At 44.6% G+C, this 22,810-nt stretch overlaps 1 long non-coding RNA gene across 1 annotated transcript; it reads right to left on the bottom strand.

Annotated features, from left to right (window-relative positions):
• Window positions 1–4,660: 4,660 nt before the first annotated feature.
• Gm4265 (predicted gene 4265) lies at window positions 4,661–21,165 on the bottom strand. Its single transcript, NR_046077.1, has 4 exons — window positions 21,052–21,165; window positions 16,103–16,482; window positions 14,137–14,198; window positions 4,661–4,778 (listed from the first exon to the last, which is right to left on the bottom strand). It is a non-coding gene; the product is annotated as a predicted gene 4265 (long non-coding RNA).
• Window positions 21,166–22,810: the final 1,645 nt, after the last annotated feature.

Genomic DNA, 22,810 nt, shown 5'->3' with positions numbered 1-22,810 from the left:
AGCTCAGGATTAAGATCCTTGAGCCTGTCATGGTACATGTCTGCAATCACAGCTACTTGTGATGATAACTCTGGAGTATCGCTATGTCTAAGCCAGCCTGGGTAACCTAGCGAGACTGTGCCTCAAAGTAAAATTTTCATAAGGGGTGAAGGCCAGGGGTTGGGGGTGGAGTGGGGATGGCTCATTTGAGAAAGTACTTGTCACACAAACATGAGGACGAAAGTTCCAGTCCCAGAATTCATGCAAAAGAACCAGGCAGAGTGGTGCAAGCTCATTATACCAGCAACTTGGGAGAGGGAAGAGACCACTCCTTGGGATTTTCTGGCTAGCCAGCCTCGCCTCCTTGGCATGCTCCAGACTGGTGAGAGACCCTGTATCCTAAAAACAAATCGGATGGAGCCTGAGGAATGACAGCTGAGGCTGACTTTTGGTCTCTACATGCATATGTGTATGTGCACACACACTGAGTATATAACTTGATGGCAGAATGCTTGCCTTCTATATTTGAGTCTCTGACCTCCAAACAAAGCAAAGCAAATCCAATAGCAGGTGGAGGGAGCGGGCTGCTGTCCTGAGAGGTAGTTTAGGCTACTTGAGAAGGAAGTGTTGTAAGAATGACTATGGGGACTGAAGTGGGTGCTTGGTGCTTTGTGCTTTGTGCTCTTTGGTTCAGGGGTTTGTCTTTCCAGGGAGTTGATACATCAGCACGGTGTCTACTGCTGCTCCTCGCCAGACTGGCTTCCTCAGAGCACAAATGTGACACGACTGTAAATGAGACCAGCTCTCACTCCACTCTCTGGCAGGAGCAAGTGGCTCAGAGCAGGATGACTCTTGACCCGGTTTCCTAAGACTAAACCTCAGGAGAGTATCACTGAAAAGGAAATAAAGAGAATGGAGAAAAAAAGCAAAGAATTTAATTTTCTGCCTGTGAAGGCACTCACACCCAAGCTTCAAGTGGGGCTTTAGGTCTCCTCCTGTGGGCTCTCCTCATGGGGACCATGGTGTTTGTACCTGTTGTTAACATGGTTGGTATTAGGACACTAAAACAATCAGGTATTTAATCACACAAGCCAGAGATTACCCACTTCAGAAAAAAAAATGTGTTAAAAGAATCAGCCAGTCTACTTCTAGTACATTTTTACTGATTTAAAATGGTTCTATAAATGGTGGTTTTAAAATCAGATCTTTTGTGATCCCCTAAAAAGAAAAGCACTCTATAGGAAAATTTAAAAGCACTATATTCTGACTAAATTAAAGGATTCAAATTCTTTCGAAAAGAGGGATATGGCAATAAAAAAATAAAATAGTAGCTAAAACATGCGCAGATAAATGTCTTTTCTGCTTGTTTATCTGAGACAGGGTCTCGATATGTAGCCCAGTATGGACTTGAATTTGCAGTGATCTCCCTGCCTCAGTCTGCAATGGGCTAAGATCACAGACAAGCATCAGCCTCATGCCTGACTTGATACATGCCTTGAAAAGTGAGAATCTGTTAACACACTTTAGACTAACAGGATAGGATGGTCTTCTTTCTATAATATTTCTTGTTAAGTTAGCAAAAACAGTGGGCACCATTGCTTCTTGCCTGTGAATGTTCACAGGAAAAGAAGGTGGAGGTTGTGAACAGGACAGTCCTGTGAGCAGTGTGACTTCATGGCAAGTCTTTGAGCTGTTTTTAACAATGAAGACTGAGATCTCACTGGAGACCCCAAGGGTAGCATTAGCAGTGGGCTCAGGTGTGCTTAGCAATTGCAGATGTTGGTGAGCAGCTGTGGGGATGAAATGACAGCTGTAGTTTCTTCTTTCCCTTTTTGGGGGCCTGATTTCTTTAATTTATATTTTGGTGTTTTTTTTCCCCAGCACCTATTCATGGTATAGATGAATGGACCTTGTTATGAAATTTTAATTTACGTACATCACATACTTTGCTTATATTCATTGTCTCTTCCCTTCCAGGGTTTTTGAAACAAGCTCTCAGGACCCTCACTCTGTAGCCCAGGTTGGTCTAGTACAGCCTAGGCTGTCTCAAACTCACAGCAATCTGTTTGTGTCAACTTTCCCTGTCCTGAGGTCTTAGCTGACTGGCTCTTTGCTTGAGTTTTTAAGATTATTACTCATGCAGGTCCAGAGTCAGGAGCTCTGAGTTACTAATGCTGAAAAATTTGCAGCTGATTTAATTTACAGAGATTTCCCAGAAGGACGTGAACAACTGGCCCGAGAGAGCTCCGCTCTAGGACCCAACAGCAGCTCCTTTCTCCCTTCCTCATTTGACAGATGTCCTCTGATAAGACCTCTTCTATGCCTGGTGACAGGACACACCCATCTGTGGATGCAGGCCTTTGTCTTGGTGGGGTTCTCTAGAGAAACAAACAGAGTATGTGAAGGATGTGTGTGTGTGTGTGTGTGTGTGTGTGTGTGTGTGTGTGTGTTTAAAGAGTATTTATGTGCTGCATACATATGATATGCATTTGTTATATTACAGAGGACACACAATACACACACACACACACACACACACGGACAGGAGAGACAGACAGACAGGAGATTGGCTGACTGACCAATTATTAGATTTGAAAGGAATTGGTAGCTGGCAAGGCCAAACTTGAAGGAGGACAGGCCAGCTGGACCTTGGCAGGAGGACCAGGCAGGGGATGATGTTTCACTTTAAGCATAAGGCCATCTGCTGGCAGAATTCTTATCTTCCAGGGGTCATTCTTCTTATTATTAGTGTCTTGACTTTTTTGGATGAAGCCCATCAACACTGTGGAGAATAATTTTCATTAGAAGTCTATTGATGAAAGTATTACTCTCATGAAAAATATATCTCCTTAGAAACATCTATGATGTTTGACCAAATGAGTAGGTAGTATGGCCCAGCCAGGTTGACCAGTGAAACTAACTGCTATAAACTATGGGTCACTTTACCTGACCAGGGTGGCTCGTGCCCTCTCAGTCACTCTCAGGAGTGTCTGGTAAAGAATTCTGGGATTATCCCCCTTAGTGACAGGAGACTTGCCAGGACTGGCCAGTAGACCATGGAGGGAACTTTTATCTATCTGCAATTTCTTCCCAGAAGATGGGATGGAAAGTTAATAGCAATGTGTAGGGAACATGCACAGAATTCAGGAGCTTCTCTCGTCAGTCCTGTTGTTTAAACATCTTTCTCCCGGCTAAGGTTGTAGAGATTCACATTCTAGCCTCAACTCTAGCTTGGTCTTTTTTTTTCCTTCCTTTTTGACGGGAGAATTCTCTGAGGGCCATTTCTCGGTCATCCGTAGCATAAGTGTAGTTGGTAGTGACAGCACAATTTTTTTATTTTTTATTTTTTTTGGTTTTGGTTTTTCCAAGACAGGGTTTCTCTGTGTAGCCCTGGCTGTCCTGGAACTCACTCTGTAGACCAGGCTGGCCTCGAACTCAGAAATCCACCTGCCTCTGCCTCCCAAGTGCTGGGATTAAAGGTGTGTGCCACCACATCCGGCTTTTTTTTTTTTCAGCACAACTTGTTTAATGGAATTTTTGCTCATAAAATTTGTATGGTGTCTAAATTTTCTAGATGGATAGCACTTTTGCATTTTACAAACATGGAAAAATAAGGCTGCATGTATAATAGGTCATTTTCACTGTCAACTTGACTACATTTATGAACAACTAGGAGCCACACATCTAGGTATGTCCATGAGATTGTTCCCTGAGGGGTTTCACTGATGATGGAGGCAAACCTACTCTGAATACGGGCATTGTTATTTTGTGGTCCGGGGTCCTGAACTGCATAAAGAGAACAAAGCTGGCGAGCACTCTCCTGACTGGTAATGAAATGTGACAAGCTAGCTCAGACTCCAAAAACTATACTTTCTTGCCATTTCCTGGTAAGTCACCAAACCCTCTCTGCTCTGTACCGTCAGACTGTGATCCCAAATAAACACTTCATCCGTTAAGTCACTTTCCTCAGAAACTTTATCACAGTAAGGAGAAACAAATGATACACGTAGCCCACCCTGCTACACAAAATCCATACTTTTACACAGTTCCTTCTAGTCTGATCTGTGCAGATACTCTTGCTTGCATAATTATAATAGTCTACATTTTAATCCTCTCCCTGTTACATAGTAATTCATGATCTATTACCTCACAAGTGCCTTCCATGTCTTTATGGAGATAGAAATCCCATTAAAAGAATGTATAGTAATTTAATTAACCGATTCCTAGTCTTGATTCTTGAGGTCCTCCCACATTTTACATCATGTTGCTGTGGCTTGCTTTTCTTTAGGATGACTGTCTAGAGACAGGATCCCTGAATCAAAGATCAGGAGCATTTTTCTCATTCTTAATGTGTGCTATTTTTGTTGAATTTGATTGAATCGAGTCACTTTTTCTAAGGATTATTTTCCTTTCATTTACTTATTTGGCATTTGATTCTTAAGTGATGACCTGGTTTCCAGCAGTGACCTCCGCAGCCAACACAGCACACAGATGCCATCGTGACGCCTTGATTTTTTTTTTTTTTCAGTCACATCTTTTTGACAAAAATATTCTCTGGGGCTAAAAATGTCCTTGCCTAGTCCTTGCTCAAGAGAGATTTATAGCTTGGAAAATCTGAGTGCAGTATCTGCAGCCATTTTTCAACCAAGAATGGAAGAAGAAGGAAAAAAAAACCCAGTTCACACTTACAAGGCAATCTGGATTTATTTTTGGTTCTTTGATAATGTTGAGAGCCTTTAGAAGGCTCCACACCGTTGCTTTGCATGGAGGAAGAGTCCCAAGGTGAGAGTGGACAGAATCTGGAACAAACATTTCAGAAAGTGTTTAAGCATCTTCTTTTGTATTTTTTGTTGCAATATTTGGAGTTGCAATATTTGGGGTATTAATGGGACACAGTTCTATGTTGCTGAGTAGATTCTGGTAAGCATACTGTGGTTCTCCTTGGAGCACAAGGAAGAAATGTGTGTTAAGAAGTAAGTTTAAAACTCCATGTTTGGCCTGGTACTGAGATCAAATAGGAAGAAGTATGGGAATAAGTCTATTTTAGAAACATTGTTATCTTTTTGACTGTGGGTTTTCAGTTGATAAGAGTTAACTCATATTAACTGTAAAACCAGTGGGCCATACTGTCATACCCCCACATGTGCATAGAACACACACAACTACCCTGTCTTGCCTACCTACCTCTCTCCTTACCCCTTCTCTGACTTTGTCTCTTCTTCCTGTAATACTCTCTCTTGGAAAAATTACTAATACTTTTTTTTCTCAGACATCTGTGCAGTAGATGGCACCTTTATATCTGGATTTTTCTTGTGTTTAGCTCTCTAATGAAAGAACTTTGCATGCCTCCCTTCAGTTCAACAGCCTAATGTTGATTTTTTTGAGTTACCCTGCGGAGAACCAATTGTTCACTAAGTGCTTGAGTTCTCCTTGAATCTGCTATGCATATGATGGTTCCAATAAAAAGGTGTGGGCTAGCCGGGTGGTGGTGGCACACGCCTTTAAGCCCAACACTTGGGAGGCAGAGGCAGGTGGATTTCTGAGTTCAAGGCCAGCCTGGTCTACAGAGTGAGTTCCAGGACAGCCAGGGCTACATAGAGAAACCCTGTCTCCAAAAAAAAAAAAAAAGGTGTGGGTTAAGCAAAAGTTATTTTCATTGTGGGACAGATCTCTGTTCCTGTTTATAGCTTAATAATATTCCATTGTGTACATATGGCCCATTTTATTTTTACATTAATTAGTTGATGGACATTTGGCTTGCATGAAATTTCTAGGCTCCTTTTGAAGAACGCAGCTATGAATATTTATGTATGAATAGTGTGCTGGCTAGTTTTATGTCAACTTGACACAAGCTAGAGCCACCTGAAAAGAGAGAACCTTGGTTGAGAAAATACCTCCATGAAATCCAGCTGTAGAGCATTTTCTTAATCAGTGATTGATGAGGGAGGGCTGAGGGGCTGGGGAGGACCCACCCCATTGTGGATGGTACCATCTCTGAGCTGGTGGTCCTGGGTTCTATAAGAAAGCAGTCTGGGCAAGCCACAAATAAGTCAGTAAGCTTCGTTTCCCCATGCCCTCTGCATCAGCTCCTGCCTTCAGGTTCTGCCCTGTTTGAATTCCTTCCTTGACTTCCTTCAGTGATGGGCTGTCACCTATAAGTGTAAGCTGGAAGAGATAGTGTGGCAGCCAGAGGATAACGAGCAGAGTCAGTTCTTCTCAACAATATAGTTCACCAGGTACCAGATTCATGTCCCCGGCTTGGTGGCAAGTGCCTTTACCCACAAAGCCACCTTACTGGTCCCCTCTTCTGGCTTTAACCATCTCTATTTTGACACTATTCATGCACAGATCTCCTTCTAAATGCCCAATTTACTTTTGGGGATTAGTTTTGAATTGAAAAGCAATTATCCCATTCATAAAGCTTTCTCAATAAATACCCCATTCAATCTTTTAAGCAGAAAATGACTTCTGTGCCTGCCTAGTTGAGTAGACAAGGTTAATTCCTTGAGTCTTCATGAGGAGAACCAAAAATTCACCAAATATTTGATTACTCCCTGAACCTGCTGTATATGTGATGGTAATAATTTTAAAAAGGTTTATTTTGAGCAAAAAGTCTTTTAATAACTTGAATACAGTGTTTAAAGAACATTTCTGAAGTGAACATCAGCTAAGTGAGAGAATATGTCCTACACACACCCTAAGGCTCAAGTTTTTCCCTTTTAGGCTTCAGAATACAAATGTCTTAGGCATTTGATGCTAACCTAAAATGGTTAAGTTGTATGAATGTTGGCCATGAGGATTCATTTCCTTCCTTTTTAGTAGAAAGATGATATTAGCTGGTGTAATTATATCCCTAGGTGGCATTAGCCACAGAATTGAAGGGTTGGCTTCCTTCTGGCAAGCAAACCTCGAGTTTTGACTTGATGCTTCTACAGCGAGGGTGGATAATCGTGCCGCATGTGAAGGGTGGAAATTAGAGTGTAGGGTTGCTGATCTGTATTCCACGAGCTGAGTATTCCTGTGCCAGCCCAGAAATATCTTAGCAGTGCTGAAGTGTTCAGTTTTTCTGTGGCTTCTCCAGACCCTGTAAGTGATCCTGGAGGCAGATTCTAGTACATTCCATCGCAGGGTCTAATTATGGTTGCAATGGTCATGGAACATTTCAAGCAAAACCCCACATACCCCACCTATACCTTCTTGTTTTTCCTGAAAAGGTCAGCAGTCAGAGACAGCTTGGGCGAAGTCTCTAAGAAATAAAGTCAGCAAGAAAAGAATAAACCCAGAGCACTGCGTCGCTCTGAGCACTGCGTCGCTCTGAGCACTGCGTCGCTCTGAGCACTGCGACGCTTTGAGCACTGCGATGCTCTGAGCACTGCGTCGCTTCTGAGCGAAGAGCTCCAGTTGTCTTGTGCACTCTGACTGACGTGATTTGGCATGCTCATTTTTTTTTTTTTTTTTTTTGGTCTTCGGGTTTTGAATAATTGCTTCTTGCAGAAAGCCTGTATTTTTCTGTACTCTGTGGTTACCAAGCTGTACTTGACTTTAAAAAGAATTAAAAAAAAATGTATCCTTGTGAGAAATTGCTGCTTTGTGGAGTACAAATGAGAGGTTTCATGATCTTTGAAGCCAAGAAGGCCAATTCTGGCTCAGAAACCCCACTGCCAGAACATTTCCAGCTCTTCATGGCTTTTTCTGAACTGAACTGTCCTTTAGTTGGCACAGAAAAGGAAAAGCTAAAGGAGACTCAGGCTGTGGATAACAAGTTTTGGGGTTCAGAAGTTCCCCACAACTCTTCACCCCGGAAATAGGAAGAGCCAGTCTGCTGAGGTCTCCCGGGACTAAAGGTTCTCTCAACTAGAGATAGTTCTGTTTCCCAGGGGACACAGCTATGTTTGGAGACAATTTGTCCTATCACAAGCAGAGGCCGTACAGTGAAACTTAGTGGCGGTGGGGGTCAGCGATACTAGAACACATCCACATAGCCCAGGCTAGACCCCACTGCAAAGAACAGTGGGGCGCCATACAGTTTCAGAGACGTTCAGTAGCCTGCAGGCGCCAGGTTCCTCTCTGGAGGCCACAGGGGGCCAGAGAGCTGGGAGGATACCCAGTATCACAGCCAGCAAAATGTTCTCTTGTTTGGCACTGCACTTCTTGGCGCTGCTTTTAGGGTGCAGCGCCATCAGAAACATAAAATGCAAGCTTCTCCCTCATAGGAGAGGCGTGGACCTAACCTGTGGAAACCCCAGACTCCAGAGTCATCGGAGTGCGTGCGGCAGCTGCCGCTTCTTCTTACCCGCCCAGGCAAGATACTGCAGGCCTGGGCTGATTTTCTTCCTGGCTTTGTCAAGCGTTTCATAAAGCTTGCCCCAGGTTAACTTTCTTCTTCGTGGTTAAAAAAGTGTGTTTAGGGTGAGGAATTATCCCTTAAGCTTTTACCTTTCTTGGAAGAGCAAAGACTGTGGCAAACAGATTAGAATGTTGTCCAAAGTCCCTAAAATCTCGACACTGTTTGGAATTGGGCTGACACGTGAATGAGTTTTGACTTTCTTTGTTGTCTGCAAGGGTGTCACTCACAACTGCTCCCTTCCCCTCTCTTCTCTCTCTCTCTGTCTCTCTCTTTCTCTCTGTGAGTGAGGTGTGTGTGTGTGTGTGTGTGTGTGTGTGTGTGTGTGTGTGTGTGTAGGAGAGATGACAGCCTTGGGAGTCATTCCTCAGGGTCCTTTCTACCTCTTTAGTTTTTCATCCTCTCTTTCTGGCTTTGGCTGGGCAGCTCGGCTGGCCACTGATCTGCAGAGATCCACTCGCCTCTGCTTCCTGGGCACCGGGATTATAGGTGTATGAATTGCCATGTCTAGCTTCCTTTTAAACACGTGTTCTGGAGATCAAATTCGGGCTCTCAGGCTTGTAGGGCAAGCAGCTTCCCAACAGAGCCATCTCTGTATTGTCCAGTTCTCTAAGACAATCCCCATATTGTCTACTGCTCGTGTGCAGATATGCAGTCATTCTTCTGTCTGAAGTCCTGCCTGCGCTGACTCCCCACTGATCCCAAGGCTGCTCTAGGCAGGAAAAAGTCACAAGAAATACCTTCACGCCTGCATACTGGTCACTTTAGCTGATGACCCTTCGTGCTTTTGTTTGTTTGTTTGTTTGTTTTTGTTTTGTTTGTTTGTTTTTTGAGACAGGGTTTCTCTGTATAGCCCTGGGTGTCCTGGAACTCACTTTGTAGACCAGGCTGGCCTTGAACTCAGAAATCAGCCTGCCTCTGCCTCCCAAGTGCTGGGATTAAAGGCGTGTGCCACCATCGCCCAGCCTTTGTTTTTTTTAATTAAAAATAATTGTCTTTCATATTTTTGTTTGGTTTGGGAGACTTTTTTTTTTCACACTGTAGCCCATGTTATTCTAGCACTCATAGTATGGCCCAGGCTGGTCTTGAACATTCAGTAACACACCAGTGTTAGCCTCTGATATGTCTGTCATCCTTTACAGACATAAAGCATCAACCAGACCCAACCCTCTTTTCCTTATTTGTGATTAGTTGGCTACTGTGTATATGTACACGATGTGTAGCAGGCATGCGGTCGTGTACACATGGAGATCAGAGGACAACTCTGTGGGGTCAGTCCGCTCCTTCCACATTTACGTGGGTCCCAGGAATCAAACTCAGGATGTCAGGCTTGCTCAGCAAGTGGTTTTACCCACTGAGCCACATAGCTAGCCCCCTTTCCCTCTTTTTAATGACAGGTCTAGAGTGAGTGGCACAGAGATTTCCACCATGGCCATTTCAGAAACTGCTGTGGAGCTGTGGGAAGGATGGGTTGGGCATTCCCACTCCCTTCATACTCCTCTAGAGAGCCAGCCCTGAGGGCTCAGCAGCAAACATCTGCCCACTGTCAATGGCTCAGCACCATGAAGACAAGAAGGAAAATTCAGTGCTCTCTGGGTCTGCCTTCTTTCATGTGATTACATATTCCATTCTCAGAATGGAGAATGAATATGTGTTGGAGGAGTGTCTTGTGCACTGTGTATTCAGATGCTGATTTCTGTGCCCTGAGATCTAGTTACAGTCTGGACACAGGCATTGCCATGATCATTGTGGTGTAAAGAATGTTCCCCAATTAACTCTGATTGCTGAATAAAAGGCTGAACAGCCAATGACTGGGTAGAAGAGATAGAAAACCTGGACTTCTGATCATCCGAGGGAGAAGAGCGAGAGAGGAGTGTGCCAAGAGGTAGGTGAGGTCCAGGAGAAGAAGGGCCATGAGGTAGGTGGAGGAAAGAGGAGGAGGAGAGGGAGGAAGAAAAGAGAGGGAGAGGAGGAAGAAGGAGGTTGACATGAGGTCAGGCATGAGATAGAGTTGCCAAGGGAGTTCTCCATGAAGAACAAACAGCTGCATCAGGGCAAGCCAAGGAGAAACTAAATGCAAGTTACTCAGGGCACGTGGCTGGGAAGTAACTAGATAGCATAGACATTTGGAATATCTGCCCAGTTACTGTGCTTAAAGCTTGTTGAAAAAAATTAATAGGTGTTCATCTCAATTATTTGGGAAGTAGCTGGGTTAGGAAGAACTGCTATCTTTAAATTTCATCCTATAGATATGTTTTTCTTTGCAGATGGTGAGACACAAGTGCCGGAAATCCAATACCTTATCAAAGGTGATAGAACTCTAATACCTTTGTGATTTCTTCCATCTAGGAACACAACAAAAGTTGTCTGAGCTGGAATTTCACCCCAACTATGCTGGTAACTTTTTGTCAACTAGGAAGTGAGAACATCAGCTGAGGGATTGCCTCTATCAGATTGGCCTGCTGGCAGATCCGTGGGGACATTTTCTTGACCAGTGATTGATGTGGGAGGGCCCAGTCCACTGTGGTGTTGCCATCCCTGGGCAGATGGGCCTGGGCTAAAACAGAAAGCAGACTGAGCAAGCCATGAGGAGCAAGCCACTGTGTAGCATTCCTCCATGGTCTCTGCTTTAGTTCCTGACCTGATTCCCTTTCATCATGGGCTGTACCTGTGAGCGGAATAAACCATCTACCCCTTAAGGTGCTTTTCACATAGTGTCTTACACAACAATAGAAAGCAAATTACGATGCACACTAAACGTAAGCATGGATAATTTGTGCACTTAACTTTCACATTCAGAGATGCAAGCTGAGCAACCTGCCCATTAAGTCTCAGGGATCCTGAGCATGTGGGGAAATGGTGGAAGCTCTGTTCTTTTCTAGCACATCCAGGGGTGTCTCTAACAAGCAGACTCATATTTCTTCATGAGCAATCATAATGTTTAAGGACAGTTTTCTATCTTGGAAATGAGAACCATCTATGAATACCTCACTGTGGTGTTCAACTGAAGAAGTGGGAAGCCACTTTCCTTTAGTAATGGAAGGTCTTTCTAGTTGGGCACAGGGATGGTCTGGAACAGTCTCAGCTGGCCTGTGATCATTCACACTGTGGCTAATGCAGATAAAAATGTGCCATAACCACACAAGGTATATGAGATTTGGAAGAAGGTACAAAAACCATAAAGTATTTCTATTGCCACAGATCTCCGCCCCTGCTTACAGCTTAGAATCTCAGAGCACTAAGACGGGGAGGCATTGGAGTTGTGCTGACCTTTGCAGCAGCAAGAGTTCATTGTCCAACTTTCAAGACACCCTCATCCCTGTCCTTCCGTTCCATGGGAAGAAGGTATCCCCAGCACTTACTCAACACCAGACCGTGGTCTCACGTTATCTTTGCAAGAGTATTCCCCTGCCCTACTAGAGACAAGTGAGGTCTTCCATTCTGAACAGGTATCCTGGGTATTCTAATGGGCAGCTGGACTTGGGGGTTATTATTATCTACTTTCCCTAGTCCTGTCTTCCATCTGGCTATTTCTGTCCCTCATGACTTCTAAGCTCTTCACTTCTGTGACACTAACATTCTCTTTAGCCCGACAACACAAAGCCCCCAGCTGGGCAACTTTTCCAATGCCATTTCTGGCCTTAGCACTGAACCTTCTGGTCAGCCTTTCCAAATGACATGCCCAGGGGATACAGGAGGAGACTTTGCAACCATTCAGTCTATGCTTTTGGCTGAGACCAGAGATTTCCGGGTAGAGACCTCATGCATGAGGTCTTTCCGATCTAAGTGACATCTGGGAGCTTTCTGCATCCTGGGAGCACGTGTGCTGGACACAGCCCTTTGTCAATTGCTGTTTAGATGTTGCGTTTTGCTGTTTATGTTGTTCTTGCTCAGGCCTCAACCCTCTAAGTGGGAGGAAGAGTTTGTTTTAGTTTCTCAAACCACAACATCTCAATGGACTCACAGAAGTCCTCTGAGTCCTGCTTCTTATTCTTCATATCCCAGGATTACCTCTGTCCAGGGACACCTGCGACCTCTTGTGCCCCCTGTCCTAAGAGGACACTAGTGGGATGGTTCTTCCCATTGCCTGTTCTCCTGTCTCTGTTGTCTTCTGCCATCCCCTGTGTGGAATGAGACAACCTCTCAGTCTATGAAGGAGGCTGTGACCAGCTTTTCTGTCTCCTCACTACACATTGGACTCTTAGAGGCAAACTGAGAAGCAACTCCCTCTCTTCATGTGACCACATCTACCTGGGTTCCTGAGCACCCAGGGCATCAGGGCTCTGCATCTCACTCATGTATTTCTTCTCTAGTTCATTTGCTCAGTGAGTAAGGAATATCCAGGTTTCACGCTTCAATGACAGGGACTCGCTCTCTGCCTCTGAGATTCCTAAGCTACTCCAGCAATTCCTTTGCTTGTTTAGAGCCTTGCTTCCATCCCTAAGTAGAAATCTTAATGGAGAAGCCAATATGACTATTGTGACTAAAACCAGATCAATGATTTAGTGTTGAATGTGTTCCCAGCTTCTTACTGGTAGCTCTCTGTCCTGTACACATGCCTCTCTACATGGGACGCTTCCAAGTGGGACAACTCTGCTCTGAGGCATCCAGAACCATCCAGGGGTTGTTATGGTCAAGGCAATGGCACATGCCCAGCACTGCCTAGTTGTTGAATAGGCACCAGCCACTTTCTGGCCTATCCTGAATGCTTGTCTCCTGCATGCCTATGATCTGTGGGTCTTTACCAAACTGCTACAAACTCTTTTCATGGCTTTGTTTTATTTATAACTAGATGAGAAGTCTTCCCTCTTCTTCTTCCTCCTCCTCCTCCTACTTTCCCACCTACCCCCAACCTTCCCCCTTTTCCTCCCCACCCGCCACCTTTGGACATTTTATACGCCTGACACATTTAAGATAATTAGAAAAGCAAACATTGTACTGGAGCACCCCCAAATCCTGCCCAATAGAAACTTAGCTTTCTCCCTTTAAAACAATGAAGACTATTGTACAGATTTTTTTTTAATATACTCTTCCTAATGTTTTGATCAGGACAGAGTGCACTTGCCTTTGGTGAATTAGCTTGGCCCTGCAGTGGTCAGAGGCGTCTTGACTCTTCTTGGCTGTGGCTGCCTCATGGCTCATAGGGATATGGCTAGAACCCCCCCCCCACACACACACACACATACCACCACCACCACCACCACACACACACACACACACACACACACACACACACACACACCATGCTTCTTTGGAGGGAACGCTCCACATCTATAGCACATGGATGCCATGGCCTCTTCTAGCCCACCTGGAGGAGAGCTTTGGCTACAGCAGGAGGCAGGCGGACCTACATTCTTCTCAGTGCTCAGCAGTCTCCATGAGGAGGCTAGCTGTGATCTTGAGTGTGACACCAAGAAAGATGTTCGACATCTAGAGTTCCATGGTCCAGCCATGCTCCAGGTACCTTCCAGGGATTGAGGAAGATGGCCGATTCTGCTGGAGCTCCAGTCTGTAACTGAAGGTCTCTTCAGCTGCCATCCCCCGACACACCTTTTGCCAATAGACTGCCCCTCCTTTACCCCTCCTTTTCCATCTCATTTTTTTTTCACTGCCTAGACTTCGCTGTCTTTGGAACTTCTCAAAATGCTTCCAGCACTGAGACACTAACTGAGGCTGCTTGTCTTCGTGAGCAACATCAGGCTGTGCTTATGTCCTATTGGCCGTTATTACTTAATCCGACTTCACTAACTCTTTGAGACAGATACTGTTATGTTCCTTTACCATGTAAGAAACCAAGATTCATCTCTACTTACCGGGTACATGAGGGTTTTACCCATGCCAGCTTTCTGAAGCTTGACTCCAAAGCCACTGAAAACTGAAAAAGAAATAATGATGCAGAGAAAAATACTTAATTTGCAGAGAAACCCAAAATGCTCCAGTAGTAGCAGAGAAGCACGATTTGTTGCTAGCCGATTGATATATTAGCTATAAATCAGATTACATTTTTCCACAAAGCTTGTCCTACAGGGGCTCGGTGTGGCAGTGATGTGAGCAGACTATAAATTATTTGAGTGCTTGCGAGTTACTAAACTGCTTGTCGCTAAGAGGGGTTACTTATTCAGATGTTCTTCAGCTGCAGACTGGCTGCTTCCCAGAACCACCAAGAGTTAGCACTTAACCGTCATTGGCTACCTCCTTGGACCACAGAAACAGTTTGTCTCGCCAATAGGCCAGCTTCCTTCTAGATCCATCTATCTAAGCTTATGGTAGTTTCAACTCTGTGGTAGTTTGAATAAAAATGGCCTCCATAGGCTCATAGGGAGTGGCACTGTTAGGAAGTGTGGCCTTGCAAAAGTAGATATGGCCTTGTTGGAGGAACTACATCACTTGGGGTAGGGTTTAAGGTTTCAGTTGCGCAAGCCAGGCCTAGTATCATTCTCTCTTCCAGATAGATGCCTATGGATCCAGATGTAGAACTCTCAGCTACTTCTCTAGCACCATGAATGCCTGTGCATTGTCATTTTTCCTGCTATGACAATAAAGGACTAACCCTCTGATGTAAGCAAGTCCCAGTGGAATGCTTTCTATGATAAGAATCGCCATAGGCATGGTATTTCATTACAGCAATAGAAACCCTGAGATAGAAGTTGGTACCAGGGACTTGGATATTGCTGTGATAGGTCTGACTGTGTTTTTGTTTGGAGGAATGTAGATTTTGGATTAGGAAAGCGTTTGAATGCTTTAAGCTGGGGTTTAACGGTCCATACTAGTAAGAATGTGGAGGGCAGTGGCGCTGAGGGTGATTTGAACTGTGGGGGGCCTGGCTCAAGAGGTTTCAGAGAAGGAGAATTTAATATGTGGCATAGAGACAGTTCTTGTGATATTTTGGGGGAAGAATGTGACTACTTTTTGCCCTTGTCTGATAAGTCTGCCTGAGGCTGCATTGAAGAATTTTGGATTAACAGCTTTGGCAGAGGAGATTTCAAAACAGTCTAGTGTTGACTAGTAGTTATTAGTGGCCAGTGTTATGCAGATGTACAATGAAAAGGAGCAAACTTCCATCAAGATCAACAGGCAGCAGAAAGAAAGAGACATTGGGCCTGGCTTGTGCATTTAAAACCTCAAAGCATATCCCCAGTGACACTCCTTCTAACAAGGCCACACCTACTGCAACAAGACCACTACAAGTGCCACTACCTGTGAGTCTATGAGGGCCATTTTCAGCCAAACAACTACAAGCTCCCTCCATCAGAATTAATCTCCAATGCTTCATGCTTTATCTCCTCTGGGACTTACAGAGTCATAATATAGGATGTGCCTGGTATAGAATACATGCTCACAGAATGTTTGTTGACTTCATGAGTGTGGTGGTTTGAATGAAAACCCATAGGGAGTGGCACCATTAGATATGGCCTTGCTGAAGGATGTATGCCACTGGGTAGTGGGCTTAGAAATCTCAGAAGATCAAGCCAGGCCAGTGTCATTCTTGCTGTGTCATGACAACTGTGGATGTAGACATAGATCTCACACCTATCTCTCCAGCACCATGTCTGCCTGTATACAGTCATGTTTCCTGCCATGATGACAATAGGCTAACCCTCTAAAACTGTAAGCCAGTCCCAATTAGATGTTTTCCTTAATAAGAGTTATCATGGTCATGATGTCTCCTCACAGCAATAGAAATCCTAACTCAGATAATGAACAATGTCTTCACTCGTGGCAATAATCAAATGTATTAAATAGAACAGATCTGAGACTACACAGCTCAGAACCTCTCACCCTCATCCGTATGCAGACAGCGGCTGGATGGCAGGCATCGGTGATTACACTGGCGAGTTCAATGCCCTTGTTCGGTCTTCTTGTGATTCTTTCTCCATGCTTCCTCTTTGGTTAAATCCCAGAGCAAAATTGTCCTCTCTCCTTTAGTTGCCTTGTCAAATCTGTCTTGATCTATTTCAACTATCCCCTCTGATCATCCCATCCAGTCTGGGGTACTTTCCAGTTCCTCTCTTGGCTACCTTTCTCCCTTCTATATGCCCTCCCACTCACATGATGTCTGTGGCTGTCTTCCAGGCAACAGCTCCTCCATCTGTCCATCTCTCTTCTGAGCTTTAGAGACAGTTTTCAGTTTTTTACGGAATAGATTTGATAGGAGAGCCCTACAAAAGACATGGATTAATATGTGTCTACTAATGTGTGTGCATATGCATGTAAATATATGAGAAGTATACATACAAACATATGAATATGCTTGAACTGTATTGTATGTGCATGTGGATATGTGTGAAAGCAACTTCTTTTTTTTTAAGATTTATTTATTACATGTAAGTACACTGTAGCTGTCTTCAGACACACCAGAAGAGGGTGTGTCAGATCTCATTACAGATGGTTATGAGCCATCATGAAATTGCTGGGATTTGAACTCTGGACCTTCAGAAAAGCAGTCGGGTGCTCTTACCCACTGAGCCATCTCACCAGCCCGAAAGCAACTTCATAATGAAGAAAATCCAATCCACAGAGCCTGGGAAAGTTAAAATCAGGCCAGAGTTTAATGTGCTGTGAATCTCATGGGAGAGTTTGTGTACTGTTGTGATCATGAGCCTCTGGCCGCTGGCAGTGGTCACTTCTCTGCTTAGGGACCTTGTCTCCTTCGCTGTTAACTATAGGACTGAGTCTGACCCTTTCTTTCAGGGTCAAAGCTGTACCCCTATCTCCAGCCTGGCTGTGGGCCCATCCATCCCCACAGCCACACCTGGGCCCGAATGAGAAGTGACCCCTAACTCTTGGGGTGTCGGTTTTGTGGCACTCACTTTGTCCTGCCTTTCAAGTTCTTTGGCTTCTTTCATTTCGAGGTACCTGCTCTCTCCTCTCACAGCTCACAGTCCTGGGAACTTCCCTGAATTTCCTGCTCAGATGGTAGGTAGTTAAATAGGAGTTTCAGTTGGACCACGTGTATTTTGTGTGAGGGGTGGTGTATACGTGTACTTGGCATGTGTGCAGGTACACACTCCCATGCATGTGGCCACTAAACCCAGGGGTTGGCACTGAGCACCACCCTCTATCATTTTTCTACTTCCTTGTTGTTTCTGAGGCTCCAGGTTGTGTCTGGAGCTTCAGGATTCTCTTAAGGGAGCCCTTGGAACCCATCTGTCTCTGCTTCCTGGTGCTCAGGTTACAGGCACTCCTTCAGGCACAGCTTTCTCTGAGAGTGCTAGGAATCTGAACTCAGGTCCTCACGCTCGTCCCGCAAGCACTTTACCCACTGAGTTGTCACCCCAGCATATGTTTCCAGTACTGTAGTCACCGTGTACCCCAAATTCAAAGTTAACTGAGAGTCCTGTGTTTGTATCTGCTCTGCCGGGCACCCTGACCCCTGACATTACACACACACACACACACACACACACACACACACACACACACACACAAGGGACATGGGCCTCTTTCTTACATCATGTTCGTTTGCTGTTTCACCTCCTCCCCACTGCACCAGAATGTGTATCCCTGAGGCAAGGACTGTGACCACTCCCTCACCGTTTCTCAACCAGACGCCATCTGGCAAGCACTGTGCAGACATGGGGCTCCAGGCAAAGAAGACTAGGTTCCTACTCCAAGAGTGGAGTTGCAACCTGTGGACCCTGGCCAGACTCAGCCCCCACTCATCTTGAACATGTTGGTAGTTTATATACTTGCCTAGTGGGGTCCATGCTATAATGGCAAAGTATGTGGCCTCTTGGCTCACAAAGCTTAATATATTTGCTCTCTGGCTCTTCATAGAAAAAAAAAAAAAAACCTTACCAACCTCTGGCCTTGCTGTCTAGAGAAGGAAGACAGACATAAACAAATATAAGTTCATTTATCTTTCATCTCCAGAGCCTCATATCGATCAGTGTGTGGTCTGGTAGCCCATGCACGTATGGGAGCCACCTGGAGCCTTCACCAATTGTTCTTGATTTCCAAAAACTTGAGAATTCTGTCTTTTGTTTTTATTTTTGAGACATGATCGCATAGCCCAGGCTGGCCTCCAGATTGCTATGTATGTGAGGCTAGCCTCAAACCTGGAATCCTCCTATCACCTCTAGTGCTAATATTACAGGCGTGCACCACCATCCCCAGTTCGAGAGCCCACCTTTCACAAGGCTTTCAGGGGCTTCCTCAAATCTATGTGTTAGCACCCCTCAGCTCAGGGCCTACTGTCCCATGAGTTTGTGGTCAACTCCGATCAAGGCTTGAACAAACAGGAAGAGTCCATTCTTGGCCTACATCTTAATTCTGTCTATAATTTTAAGTCTGTGGCATTGTTACAAGAAGTTACTGTTTTAGCCTGTTGCCTTGAAAGTGGATTTTGCAAAAATTTCCCATTTACTCAGATATGGAGTTGCTGGGTTTCTTCCTGTGGGGAAAATTGACGCATCATTTTCTGCTGTTCTACAGAGGATGTCTCAATCCTGAAGTAGGTGGCTGCCTCCCACCCGGGAGCTATGGACCAGAGCCATCCTCCACTGGACAGCATCTCCTACTTCAGAGTCCTTTGCCGGGAGCTGTCCTGGATTGTATCACGAACAGTCACATAATCAAAATAAGCTAACTAGTCCCATCATGTCCCAAGCTCAGAAAACAGTCCGTCTTCCTGTGGTGGGACGTGACAGGCCGACAGAAAATAAATAAAAGCCAACCCAGGCCATTAGCTTTTGGAAGGCAAATGTTTCCTAGCAAAAATAAAGCCGGTGACTGTGTGGAGACAGATGTTGACACTCGCTACTCTTGTTAGCACACTTAAGAAAATAAATTCAAGATAAGAGAGGCCCAGGCATAGTTGGGACCTGTTTGCTGCCTGTTCTTCACAAAGAGAGTCAAATTCTGAAATCATATCCCTGTATTTCCATTTAGACTTTCTTGGGAGAGGACAAAGACTTGGGGCAAATAGGGTTTTAAAAACTTGGATGATCTGTGTAATTCATTACTCTAATAGCCATTTCTAGTTCACAAAGGTCCAAGTTTTCTGTGCTGTTGAAGTGCTCGCAAGGGTGAACGTAGCTGGACCATTTCTCCACACAGCAGGCTGTGAGCTCAACCAGTTAGCCTCTCCAGTTTGTATTGAGGTGAGGCTATCTGTGGGAGATTTAAATTTCCTGTGAGAAAAAGACACCGGCTGTCCTGTTCTGTTCTCCCCACTGGATGCATGAAATCATTGCTGCTTCACATGAATATATGGGCGTCTGTCAAGAAAGATTTTAAGTGAAGTGATAAGGCATAGGAAATTTAGCTCGAGTGTTTAGGTAAATGAGAATTGCTTTCTCTCTGACAAGTTTTTGGGAAAAAGAAAAGCTTGAAAATAAAATCTTAAATACCTAGGTAGATTTTTATAATGGCTGTGACTCATTTTGTCCATGTCTGTTATACTTACAATATTCCCAGCCAAGTCTAATGGGGCTGGTTTATAATCCCAACTTCTCAGGATCAGAGCAGAGGTAGGAGAATATCAAGACTCTGGAGTACAGAATAACTTCTAAGCAATCTAGGGAGGCTCTTGCCTTAAAAATATAAAAGAAAAAAACAAAAACAACCCCCCAGACTCTCAACTCTCCCCATACACCACAAAACTAAAACAAGCAAATAAAAAAAAAAAATCCAAAACCCCCAAACCAAAGAAGCAAAAAACCAAAGAAGGTGGGAGCTGGGGATCAAGCTAGTGGTAGAGTAAACCTGCAAGTGGGAGGTCCCGGGTTCAAATCCCACGATAAAAACAGAGAACACTTGCAAGCAATCTGTGGACCACTCTCCTCTGCATGATTGTGCTTGAGATTAAAACTCATCTATTCCTGGTTAACATATTTTCATATCCAGCAGCTCAGTATTTTCCTTTTAAATATACTTTTAATAACTTAATTAGTTCCATCTCTGTGTTTCTGTCATTTACAGAAACACACTGGGGAAGGAGCTCTGAATTAAAAATTGTCTTCTCCTATCTTTCTTTTAGAAAGAGCTTTAGGATCAATTACTAATTGCACCAGCATGGGGCTTATTAGCAGGTTAAAGTCTCGTGTAGGTAAATTGTTAAAGAAGCCAAATGAATTTCGTGTGCAAATCTGAAGTTTACTAAAGGGGGTGAGGGGGGATCCTTATGTAACCACTCGGGGAAGGGCCAGATGCCGTTCTCCCGTTTAGGACACACGCTACATATGAAAAGCGGCACCCGTTCCCATTCAGCTGTTTTGTGTTAATAAACTTCCATCCATCATAAATTACCAGGGAAGCCGGCCAGATGCTTCAAACCCACCCGCCTTGTGGTCCAGGTTGCTCCTCCTGGAGTTGCAATTTAGCTAACTTCACTACTACAGTAGCCTGATATAATTAAAGAGTGGGAAGGGTGTGCTTTTAGTGCCATTGGGTCATTAAAGGTTTTTAGGGGACCCGGGACGTTTCTTCACTGTGGTAAAGGGGGACTAGCTAGTCTCCTAGCACAAAGAAATGAACGAACGCAGTGCTTTTTTAAAAAGTTTAAGCACCCAGGGATGTAATGGGACTCTCTGACATCAATTATGGAAATGAATAAAGAATGCTTCTCTGTTGGCCCTCTCCTGACAGGCAAGGAGCATGGCAAAGTCAACAAAGCAACGCTGGTGAATCAAATAATCAATTACGTCAGAATTGCATTTTAAAAGATGCCTCTAAAATTTTTTTTTCTTTTTGGTGCTGAAGTCTGTTTCTGAACCCAGTTTACTTACCTCATTCCTGAGAACAATAAAGGCTCAATAAAGGGTTTTCCCTGCCGTACTGGTTTAAAATAACAGAGACTGCTCCACACATCCTTCACCAGCTGAGTCCTGCGAGTAAAAGAGAAAGCAAAGAGGGAAGTCAGGGGCTGACAGAGGCTCTGCAAGTAGCTGAGTTGCTGGAATGCAAAACATAAGGAAGACAGGATGTATTTCAACGCATTGACTACATCAGAATATTCTGGAAGGACTTGCTTTCCTGACACTGGGAAATTTCCATCATCCTTGGCCACTAGACCCCGAATTACCAAAGGATATTTTGGTGCAAAATATCCTGTGATAAGAATATTGTCTGTCACGGAGCCAGCCTCACACCACCTTAGGTCTTCCCTAGCAGGCCTAGAAGGCCCCAGATTCTCTTAGTCTTTCAACAATCCCTCTGCGTCCAGGAAAGGGAGAGGGTGAAGACCTTCCATGTGCTGTGGGGGGGGGGGTAGTTTATTTAACTTTGGTTTTACTATTTACAGCAGTTAACAGTCCAATTTAGAGACAAGTTCCATAAATCAAGACAACAGCCTTTAAACTCTCAACTCCCTCTGTTCCTGTAATATGGAGAGAAAAGGGTACCAAATGGAACGTGCTGAGTTCCTCTCAGGGAGCCCCTTGGGATTCATCATCAGCACTATATTGTAAGATGGTAATGGGAGATGAACCACAAGGTTGGTGGACAGAGAAACTTGAGCCATTCTGGATATGGTCTCATCATGTCTGATGCTGGGGTCCCTAGCTGACTTGTTTGTCCAGATCTGGGTAGGCCTGAGGGGAGAACAAACAAGAAAGGTATGATGAGATTGCAAAATGGAGACTGATGCTCCAGGATGGAAAGGGCCCTGTATGTTCAAGGTCAAGGATACATCATAGGAGTTGGTCACAGGCTGACTTAGGGTTGCTTAGGCAGAGCTGTACATGAAGAGTCAGGCACCCAGGTGAGTTCACCATTGTTTCTTATGAGCCCAGGAGGAGTCCATACCATAAGTCACATCCGACAGGCTGAGGAGTGCTCTGTGTGGCAGTCTGGGCATAGTTGGGGCTGAAAACTCAGCTGGGTAGTGGGCCAGCTTGGGTTAACGAAGGGAATTGCATCCTGGAAGTACTTGTTCTAAGGTTCAGTATACCATGAGGATTCCAACTCATACAGGCTGTCACAAGGCAGGGTGGCTGATTTAACAGAAACCCTCTGACTTGACCCAATTAGCTTGCCTGGATGGTTGAAATCTATTGGAGACGACAGGGTTCTAGTGAGGCGATGGGACGTTCTCATTTTGAGCTGTAAGTAAAGCAAACGTGGAGGATGTGAGCAGAGGCTGTCAGTCTGATCCCGGCTTGCACGAGAATGGCTTTAGTGAAGATGTGGGAACTAATGAGAACCAACTGGGTGTCTGGTTCTAAATAGTTCAGATCCTCTTACCTAATGTCCACACACACACACACACACACACACACACACACACACACACACACACAAGACTGAACCCTTAAACAGGTCTAGACACAACACAACCTGAGGATTACTCACTTTTGACTGAGTACCTACAGTGTGTCATTGCCAGACATGGAGAGTAGACCTGAGACGACCTCCTTAAGACCTTCTAGGCCATGAGTGAGCCGGGTCTTTGACCTACCTCCCTAACCAGTTTGTGGGACATGGTGGGTCCTTTAGCTACAGTCACAATTGATTCAGAGTCTTTGCACTTCTTCCTCCATCTAGAAA

The sequence above is a fragment of the Mus musculus genome, chromosome 7, assembly GCF_000001635.26.
Source record: "Mus musculus strain C57BL/6J chromosome 7, GRCm38.p6 C57BL/6J".
Classification (NCBI taxonomy): Eukaryota; Metazoa; Chordata; class Mammalia; order Rodentia; family Muridae; genus Mus; species Mus musculus.
This window is presented reverse-complemented; position numbering and strand designations above follow the sequence as displayed.